Raw genomic sequence first — 10,755 nt, forward strand, 5'->3', positions numbered from 1 at the left:
TTAGTTTTACAATGAAGCTTAGTTGCTTATTGGTTAAGATGTTTTTATGTCCAGATGCATGTGTTAAGTTGATAATGACAAGATGTTTTGGCGATTGATTTACATTCAGAACTTTAGATGCTCCAACACAGGGAAGAGAATTTCTTCAAGGCTGTCAAATACAAATAGCTAAAACACTAAGAATGTAACATTTATATTATTCCTGATTTTGTCATGTTTCTTAATGCTAAGGTAGTTTATTGTATATACATATAACAATTTGAATGTATATATAAAAAATGAAAATGTTTATTTAAAAAAGAAAGAACTATGATATACTCTTCTGCAACTTTCTATATATTGCCTTCACATAACAATTGTATCCTTAATTCCTACAGGTATATCTATCTATCTATCTATCTATCTATCTATCTATCTAATATTTATTTATTCACTTTATGTACTAATCATAGCTCCCTCCCTCCTCCTCTCCTGGTACCTCACTTCCTTCTTCTTTTCCTTATCACACTTTTACTACCTATGTGAAGGAGGCCACGGCTTATTTTTCAGTCTCCACATGACCCCCTTAGCCCAGGCTAGTTGGTAGAGATCCTGTCCCCTCCAGGTCCTTCTCCCCATTCTCCCCTCTTCTGAAAAGACAAAATTGTAATCAGTACCTTGAGTTAAGTAGATGCCAAGTGTCAGCATTGGCACATAGGATTAATCATGCAATGGGGTACATCTTCTACATTTTGTCATCAACTACCGGCTGTTCCTTAAAACCTAAACCTGCAGGTGGATAGCTTTGATACTTGGAGCCATTGTTTGCATGAAGAAAAGAAAATTTGAACGTTGGACACTTAGATTAAATGTCAGATGGCTTACTGAGTTAGATAGGCTTCCTGGTTTACCTGCAGCCAAAGTTGTTCTCTAGCTAAAATGCATTGCTTAATGGCAGGAATTTTTTTAAAACGTTATTATGATCTTTATTTAATGTGGCATTGTTAATAAAAATATAATTTAAGGAAAAACACAGATAACCTGAGAGATAAAAAATACTCTTCTCCCTTAGCGTATCTTTCACAATATTTTTGGATATAAGTATGGGATGAAAATATTTTCTAATATCTATTTTGACTAATAATGTTAGTAATGTTTTATATTACGTATTTTTCTTTTCAAATATCTTTTTTAATTTAAAAATATATTAATTATTTGCTTTGACTAGGGAGAGGGAAGGGGTATAAGTGAGGGATGGAGGGACTAGGAGGTGACTACAGAGAAGGTGACATTCAAGACTTAAAATGGCAGGAGATCTAAATAAATTTAGTCTTTGGATAATTTTGGACCCATGGCATCAACTGTGACCTTTTCCTTCTGTAAGCAGCAGGGGCTTTTAAAAGGAAAAAACTCACCTGCTATTTAAATTGAGTTTAATGTCTTTTTATTTAAATAATTTATTCAGATTACATCTCAATTGTAGACTCTCACTTGTATCCTCCAATTCCCCCCTCCCCCCTTCTTTCACCTACACTAGGCCTGTGAAAGAAGGAGATCTCCTCCCCCATTTTAAGATCACAGACTATCAGGTCTCATCTGGGTAGCCTGCTCCCCCTTCCTCTCAGTGCCACCAGGCCTCCCCATCTAGGGGAAATTGTCAAATAGTGGGAACCAGAGTTCATGTCAGAATCAGTCTTCACTCTCCACACAACTGTGGAGAATGCACTGTCCATTGCCTAGATATGAATAGTGGTTTTAGGTTTACTGAATTCATTGTCCTTAGTAGGTACAGTAATTTGTGTATGCCACTCTAGGTCCATATCTGCCAGCATTGATGTTCTTCTTGCAGTGTTTCAGGGTTAGGGCTAGGATTAGTGTTAGGGTCCTTCTATTTCTCCATTCTGCTATACCTCTCTCACCTGGAGTCCAAACTATTTCAAGTCCCAGCATCTGTCCCAGTACCCCACTGAGTAAATTGCAATTCATTATTTGTTTTTTAAAAACACATGTACTATACTAAAGAGGTAGTGTAGTATTAATGATGTTAGCTGGTGTAGAAGACCAGAATTTTAATCCCAGGACACACAGATTGCTTATATCACATTGTATCTCCAGTCTCTGGGTACCTGATAATCTCTTCAGGCCTCCAAGCAAACTGAATACATGTGTTAAACACACACATATACATGGAAATACACACACACACACACACACATACACACCCTTAAAAATGCTCTACACAGCTTAGACGGCCAGGGGGCCAGGCTGAGCCCAGAAGACTCTGATGCCCTCAGTGTACCTGGTAATGCTCTATGAATACTCGCTGCTCTTCTACATCATGGTGGTCTTCACTTGCTTCATCATCACCATCAGCCTGGTACTAGGATGGTTCGGATGGGATGTTCCAGTAATTCAGAGAAATTCAAACTAGGCCCAGTCAGCACACGAGCTTTCAGGAAACAGATGAGACAAGTGAAGAACCTTCTCAGCTTAGAGATCACTGATTCATCCTCAGCCTCTCTAGAAACAAGCATGATCTTGACAACAGACTGCCTTGAAAATAGTCGTCGTACATGCTACTGGGGGCACAATGTTCAAAGACTCTACAAAGCTCTTCAGAAGCACATCTATTGCTTCTGGATAAGCACCTCACATGCTCTAGAAGAGGCGCTGTACAGTGACTATCTCCACCGAGAACAGTATTTTATTTTTTAAAAAAAAACACAGCAAAAAAGAAATATATTGCCAGTTACTGAGTAATACTGAAATTGAAGACTTTGGTCCACTACCCAGATCTCGCTATCCATTGGTAGCTCTGCTGACTTTCACTGATGAGGATGACCGAGAAATGTATGACATTATTTCCATGGTGTCAGTAATTCATATTCCTGATAAGACTTACAAGCTTCCCTGCAGAATATTGTATCAATATTTAATCCTGGCTCAAGGTCAATTATATGATGTTAAGCAACTGTTCATGTCTGCAAACAATAGTCCCATGCCATCAAGTGACCCCTCTGCAGCTGAAAGGGGTGCAGAGCAGAGCTTGCTGGAAAAGGCAGGAATGGATGGGAGTGACGTGGAGCCCATGAAGGAGGGCAGCAAGGACTGTGTGGTGTGCCAGAATGTCGCTATGATCTGGGTGCTCCTGTCTTGCTAGAACGCATGCCTGTGTGACAGCTGTGTGTGCTACTTCAAGCAGTGTCCCATGTGCAAGCAGTTTGTGCAAGAATCCTTTGCACTTTGCAGTCAGAAAGAACCAGACAAGGATGCACTGGAAACTTCCTGAAGGCATCACAGCCAGAGCATGGACTGTCTGCACAGGTGCAGATCTGTGTCCTTAGAGTCAGTCCTAATGTAGATTCTATAGTCCTAACTGTTGGAGAGGATTCTGTTTTCACCTCATGCTTGTATAGTACATGGATAATGAAAACAAATCCTTCCTGTCCACCACAGAGGCCACTGGACTGCTGTCTCTGTTGAGACCTAAAACCCACTCTGCTCTTGAGAAGAATGTAAACATTTGGCTTGTTGCCAGCTAGAAGATCCTATGTAATGTGCATGAGAAGAGTCACTCTGAAAATCAACCACTGGAGATACCAGGAGGGCCAAGTCTCAGGGTGGTTGACTGCTTTTCCTTTTAATGTAACCTGGAGTGAAATTGGAAGACTTAATTCTTCTTACAAAGTAGTTGGAGGGGCTTTTTACCTTCTATTCTCTCTCTGTTTTATAAATATCCATTTGCTTTCTATTTTTCCTTATTAGAGCTACATAAATGCATCTTTAACTTTCCATATAGGCTTTAAACTCATGAATGTAAGGCACAGTGCTAGTTATCAACAGGAGGCACACATCATCTGGATAATAAAAGCTCATGGATAATTTAAAAAATACCCTATATACCTGAACACAGCTATCATGACATGTAGTTAAGAAAGATAATGAATTGATATTTGAGTTTCTTAGAATGTGTCCTTGCACACCAGCTCTGGGAACAGTGAAGAGAAAACAGAAAGTCTTGGACAGGGAGAGGGACAGAGAGAGGTACAAAGAATTGAGCAGATGGTAAATAGCTGGTTAAGGAAACCAACCATTGGGGGAAACTGGATAGAGCCACCTGCTGTTGAGAAGAAATTAAGGAATGAAGAAAGAAATAAATATTAGACCCAGGCATATGCAGTACAAACTGAAGGTTTTAAATCCCAAAGAAGTTTACTTTTCTGTTTCTCTCGCATGCTTACTGTCTGTCTGTCTCTGTCTCCTTGGGCCAACCCCAGTACTTTATTTTAAATTAATTTCAATTTTTATCATTACAGATTACATCATGATTTTTCTCATCTTTTACAATCAATAGGGTATCAACAAAGAAAATAATCATTCTAACAAGGACATACAGATAGTTCTGTATAACATACAAAAAAGCATACAGCAAATTTAATCAATTTCTAAGAACTGTTATCATAACCTGATTGCTATTTCTTAAACAATACTTGAAAAAGTTGAATCATAAATTTCCATGGAATAAAGTCATTGTGTTTACACGAATTTCATAGCTGCATAGCTTGAACTAAATATTGTTTAATAAAGAAAATAATTGGCTCACTCCCAGTCACAAACCAACAGCTATGCTATTAAAGCCTAAACTAACTGCAAAGGGGTCCTCTACTCTAAAATATCTGTAAAGAATGACATTCCAAGACAACCCTCTGTAGTTCTCAAAGCATTTTCTAAGGAAACTTTTATACACCTAACATTATCTAGCCAGGAACTGTTATGTCAAGTTCTTAACTTTCATCTAGGCTGTTTCTGCCTGACAGGATACAGTCTGAGCCAGGAATTCTATCACTGTCTCAAGCCGTTTGTCCAGGTGCCTCCTTCATCATTCTCTGTGGGAATAAGATTTCCCTGTGTGAATTTTGTTAGGGCTCATAGTCAAAGTGAGAAACACAGAGAAAGACAGCTTTAGAAGAAAAAACATATTTAAAAGTAATTTAAGGCAAAATTATACATGGATCATACATACCATTTAAGGACATTGGCAATCAGCTGGAGTATTTGGATTTGTCATTCAAGGCCTCAAAAGCTGTTCTGGATTTCTAGAGATCATGCTGGACAGTTGAAATTTGTTAAGCACAGCTTCTAGAAATAATTCTCATGTGTGGGACAAGAGTGCATTTTAATGAGGCAATTACATTTTAAGCACACATGTAATAAAATCAATGGGGTTTAGTTGAGACTTTCCTGCTTGCACTTCTTTTGACATGAGTTTAGCCTGTCATGCCCTCCCACCAGCAGGAACGATGCAGACACCAGGATTCTTCTCAATCGTGCTTTATTGGGAGCGCCCTTGAAGCTGAAGCGAAAGACCCCGAATGCCCGCGAGCACGCTGTTTAAATACAGTTTGTACGTGGCGTGTCAAAGTCTCATAGGCTGTAGTTGGATGCCTCATTAGCATACCCTCAGTGGAGAGGGCCACACCTGAGTGCTTCATTTGCATGCCCCTGTTCGGGAGGGGTGCATTGAGAGGGCTCACATCTGCACATGCACGGCCCCGCCTTACATCTCCCCCTTATTTATTTATAAGAAATGAGTGAAGGGAACTCAGTCTGATCAAGGCTGGACCATCATCATGGCCCATCCGATTGAGGACCAATGTGGGGGTAACACTCAATGCCATCCCGCGTGCAATGGGCAGAATCCCCGCAGAGTGCAATGGCCATTGGGCATTGAAGGGGAATGCGTGCCTTCCGGCATGCAGTGGCAACAAGGCTCAGCCGGGTGCAAAGGCCATGCAAGGGAGGAAGGGAATGTGCACCTTCCGACGTGTGGTAGCAACAAGGCTCAGTAGGGTGCAAAGGCCACACAAGGGAAGGGTAGAGGGAGGCTCATTTTCTTAGGCTTGCAAGCCATACTTGAGGAGAGGTACCTTGCTCAACCACTAGTAAGGCTTAGATCATAAGCGTCTTATCACAGGTGTGATTTCTCTTCATCTGACATAACACCCAGAGACAGAACACAAAGACCATGACGGCTCCAAAAATTCCCACCCCTACCCACTCCTTAAAAAAGGAAAACGCAGAATGCAGCCAAGAGGTGAATTCCCCAAGGGTCAAAGGTTTCAATCGAGTGCCATTCAGGTGAGCGATTTGGCTCAAGAGCTGTCAGGATAGCTCTTCAGCCTCCAGCATCCAGTTTCCTGCAAGGTAATCTGATAGCAATTTACTTTGATTAAAAGAAGCATTAAAGTTGTATTGTACTGGCATGGGTACAGGCCAGGCTCTGGTAACTGCCCAAAGCTTTATGGCTTTGCTATTACTCAGGTTCGTCAGGAACACCAGGAGGATCAGGGGACTAGTCTTCGATGTATTGCGATGTAGCATCTTGTTCCTCCTCTTTGATGATTCTTGTAAGTCTTTCTGGAACCCACACTGGATCACTTTGTTCCTGTGGAAAGATACAGACAGCTCCCCTGGATCTAGCTATGACTGGATCTGGGCCTTTCCATTGTTTTGTTAATACATCCTTCCATTTTACAGAAGGGAATTTGGTAAAGGAGGTATCACCATGACGTTCCACTGCCGTCCGGTCGGCAGAATCAAGCGTCAAAAAATTAATAGTAAATAGGGCTAGTGATAGTTGATTCTTGGGGGTAATCCCGGAACTTATTCCCCCTTTTTGTTTTGTAACAATTCCTTTAGGGTCCGATTTGCTCGTTCTACAATGCCTTGCCCTTGAGGTTTTTATGGTAACCCAGTGACATGTTTGACTTGCATGGTGTCACAGAATGATTGAAAACCTTTAGAGGTATAGGCAGGGCCATTGTCTGTTTTTAGTTCTTTGGGCTTGCCCCATGCCACCCAAGCCTCCAGGCAATGAGTAATAGTGTGAGTCATCTTTTCTCCAGTAAAAAGGGATGCAAAGATTATCCCCGAGCAGGTATCAATGGACACATGCATATATTTAAGTTTCCCAAACTGTGGGACATGTGTTATGTCCATTTGCCAGAGGTCTCCAGGACGTAAACCATGGGGATTAATCCCTGTGTGAGGAGGGTGATGAAAAGGCACACAGGCGGCACAGTTGGTGACTATATCCCTTGCCGTGGCACGGGAGATGTGAAATCTCTTTCTTAGGGTTGCTGTAGGTACATGGTATAGGGAGTGAAATTCTTTGGCTGCCTTGACATTGTCTAGCACTACAAAGGCTATGGATCTGGTAGCAGCATCCACCAATCTATTGCCTTCAACCATAGGCCCAGACAACATTGAGTGTGCTCTGATATGCTGCACAAAGAATGGGTGGCATCGGGACCATATAATCTTTTGAAGGTCCCTTAGGAGGTGTGCTATTGGACTTCTGGGACAGATGTTTCCCACCACTTCTAGTATGCGCACTGCATTAACTACATAGTGAGAGTCAGAAATCAAGTTAAACGGTTCAGTGAACTGTTTAAAAACAGCATAAACCATTTGGCATTCCACCAACTGCGGGGTATTGGGAGTGAACTGAAGTGTGACTTGTTCTTGTCCTGATACCATATAGGCCCCCAATCCTGACTTAGACCCATCTGTAAAAATGTCAATAGCATTCGGAATAGGCAAATTAGCCGTCATCCGGGGAAAAATGACAGGATGAGCAAACACAAAATGCAGCAATGGGTCCTTGGGGAGATGATTGTCAATCTTACCAGGGAAGATTGTTCTCAAAATCGCCCAATCATCAATGGTGGCTAACAACACTCATCCAATCGGTTGGTGTCATGGCCGTATAGGCAAACTTTTCTAACAAAGCTTGAGTAAAGGCAGCATTTACCCCATACATTCATACTGCTTCTGCCAAATCCTTAATTTGCTTATATCCAACAGGCTCATGATATCGAGCCTGGGTGTTTGGATCCTCAAAGACAGGGAAGGCAGTAGCTACCTTTTTCCATGTCTTGGGCTCCACAAAACTGGAGCAAGGGTGGCTACCTCCAGGGGGTTTCTGTTTACTAATGAACTGAGGATTATATGGAGGGGGTGCCAACGGGGTTATTCCGTATGGCCCATATCTTTTCTGCTCATAGTGAGCAGCTGCTTCCTCCAAATCTTGTTCTTCTTCAGTACTTAGTTCTTCCTCTCCACTATGATTCTCAGACTCTGATTCACTAGAACTACTAATATGCAGATCAGCGAATTCATCGAGTACCGGGTATAGCTTATTGTTAATTTTCTTCTCCTCCTGCTTTTCCTTTTCTTTTGTCTGAGCTGCTCTTTTACTATATTTATCCTTTTTCTTGCTATTCTTCTCCCTTTTCTTGTTTATGCCTTCTGTTTCAACCCTGTGGCCAGAAGGGGGTCTATGCCAAATGGTGGCATGCCCTTTGAAGGGAGACATACCGGTACCGCCACAGTGGTTCTGCTCTGGGTTGGCATACTGCTCCTCTGGGCACATCACACATTGATCCACATCTGATGAAGAAAAGGAGGTGTTATTAGTACTGCTTCAGCATTTTATTGATAGGACATTGAGAAGCATTGCAATATGTAGATTTTAATACTCATTATGAAACTGGAGGACATTGCTTCATAACAATATATGTATTGTGTAATACTCTCTTTAAAGAGAAAACAAGCTGTTTCCATTTTCTGGCTATTATGAATAAGGCTGCTATGAACATGGTTGAGTAAACTTTCTTGTTGTGTGCTGGAGCATCTTCTGGGTATATTCCAAGGAGTGGAATAGCTGGGTCTTGAGGAAGCCCTATTCCCATTTTTCTGAGATAGCACCAGATAGATTTCCAAAGTGGTTGTACTAGTTTGCATTCCCATCAGCAATGAAGGAGTGTTCCTCTCTCCCCACATCCTCAACAGCATGTGGTGTCGCTTGAATTTTTGATCTTAGCCATTCTGATGGGTGTAAGATGGAATCTCAAATTTGTTTTGATTTGCATTTCCCTGATGATTAAGGAGGTTGAGCATTTCTTTAAGTGTTTCTCAGCTATTTGATATTCCTCTGTTGAGAATTCTCTGTTTAGTTCCAAGCCCCATTTCTCAATTGGGTTATTTGGTTTGGTGGTGTTTAATTTCTTGAGTTCTTTATATATTTTGGATATTAGACCTTTGTCAGATGTAGGGTTGGTGAAGATCTTTTCCCAGTTTGTAGGCTGTTGCTTTGTTCTCTTGACAGTGTCTCCTGCCTTACAGAAGCTTCTCAGCCTCATGAGGTCCCATTTATTAATTGTTGACATTAATGTCTGGGTTGTTGGTGTTCTGTTCAGGAAGCTGTCTCCTGTGCCAATATGTTCCAGGCTCTTCCCCACTTTTTCTTCTAAGTGACTTAGTGTCTCTGGTTTTATGTTGAGGTCTTTAATCCACTTGGATTTGAGTTTGGTGCAAGGTGACAAATATGGGTCCAGTTGCATTTTTTTACACATAGACATCCAGTTAGACCAGCAGCATTTGTTGAAGATGCTATCTCTTTTCAATCGAATGGATTTGGCTTCTTTGTCGAAAATCAAGTGACCATATGTGTGTGGATTCATATCTGGGTCTTCGATTCAATTCCACTGATCAACCAGCCTGTTGCTGTGCCAGTACCATGCTGTTTTAATTACTATTGCTTTATAGTATAGTTTGAGATCAGGGATGGAGACTCCTCCAGAGCACCTTTTATTGTACAAGATTGTTTTAGCTATTCTGGGTTTTTTGTTTTTCCATATGAGGTTCAGAATTGAACTTTCAATGTCTTTAAAAAATTGTGTAGGTATTTTGATAGGGATTGCATTGAATCTCTAGATTGCTTTTGGTAGGATGGCCACTTTTATTATGTTAATTCTCCCTATCCATGAGCAAGGAAGATCATTCCATCTTCTCATGTCATCTTCAATCTCTTTCTTTAGAGTTTTGAAAACTTTTTCAAACAAATCCTTCACTTGCTTAGTTAGAGTAACTCCTAAGTACTTTATATTGCTTGTGGCTAATGTGAAGGGTGTAGTTTTTCTAATTTCTTCCTCTGCAAGCTTGTCATTTGTGTATAGGAAGGCTACAGACTTTTTTGATTTAATTTTGTATCCAGCCAATTTGCTGAAGGTATTTATCAGCTGTAGGAGTTCTCTGGTGGAATTTTGAGGGTCACTTATGTAGACTATCATATCATCTGCAAATAGGGATAATTTGACTTCCTCCTTTCCCATTTGAATACCCTTGATCTCCTTTTGTTGTCTTATTTCTTTGGCTAGAACTTCGAGTACTATATTGAAGAGATATGGAGAGAGTGGGCAGCCTTGCCTTGTTCCTGATTTTAGGGGAATTTCCTTGAGTATCTCACCATTTACTTTGATTTTGGCTATTGGCTTCCTATACATAGCCTTTATTATGTTGAGGAAAGTGCCTTGTATTCCCGATCTCTCTAGAACTTTAAACATGAATGGGTGTTGGATTTTATCAAATGCTTTCTCTGCGTCTAAATAGATGATCATGTGGGTTTTTTATTTTCAGTTTGTTTATGTGGTGGATTACATTGATGGATTTCCACATATTAAACCATCCCTGCATGCCTGGAATGAAGCCTACTTGGTCATGATGAATGATATTTTGGATGTGCTCTTGTATTCGTTTTGCAAGTATTTTATTTAGTATTTTTGCATCGATGTTCATCAGAGAAATTGGTCTGAAATTCTCTTTCTTTGTTGAGTCTTTGTTAGGTTTTGGTATCAATGGCCTCATAGAATGAATTTGGTAATGTTCCATCCCTTTCTATCTTTTGGAGTAGCTTGAAGAGTATCGGTATTAGCT

General features: G+C 40.7%; 1 pseudogene across 1 annotated transcript; it reads left to right on the plus strand.

Moving 5' to 3' along the window:
* Window positions 1-2,263: 2,263 nt before the first annotated feature.
* On the plus strand, window positions 2,264-3,654 carry LOC311605671 (cell growth regulator with RING finger domain protein 1-like; annotated as a pseudogene). Its single transcript has one exon. The product of its transcript is annotated as a cell growth regulator with RING finger domain protein 1-like (transcript).
* The last annotated feature ends 7,101 nt before the right edge of the window (window positions 3,655-10,755 follow it).

Source organism: Acomys minous (assembly GCF_964271855.1).
Source record: "Acomys minous genome assembly, chromosome: 9".
In the NCBI taxonomy this organism is placed as follows: Eukaryota; Metazoa; Chordata; class Mammalia; order Rodentia; family Muridae; genus Acomys; species Acomys minous.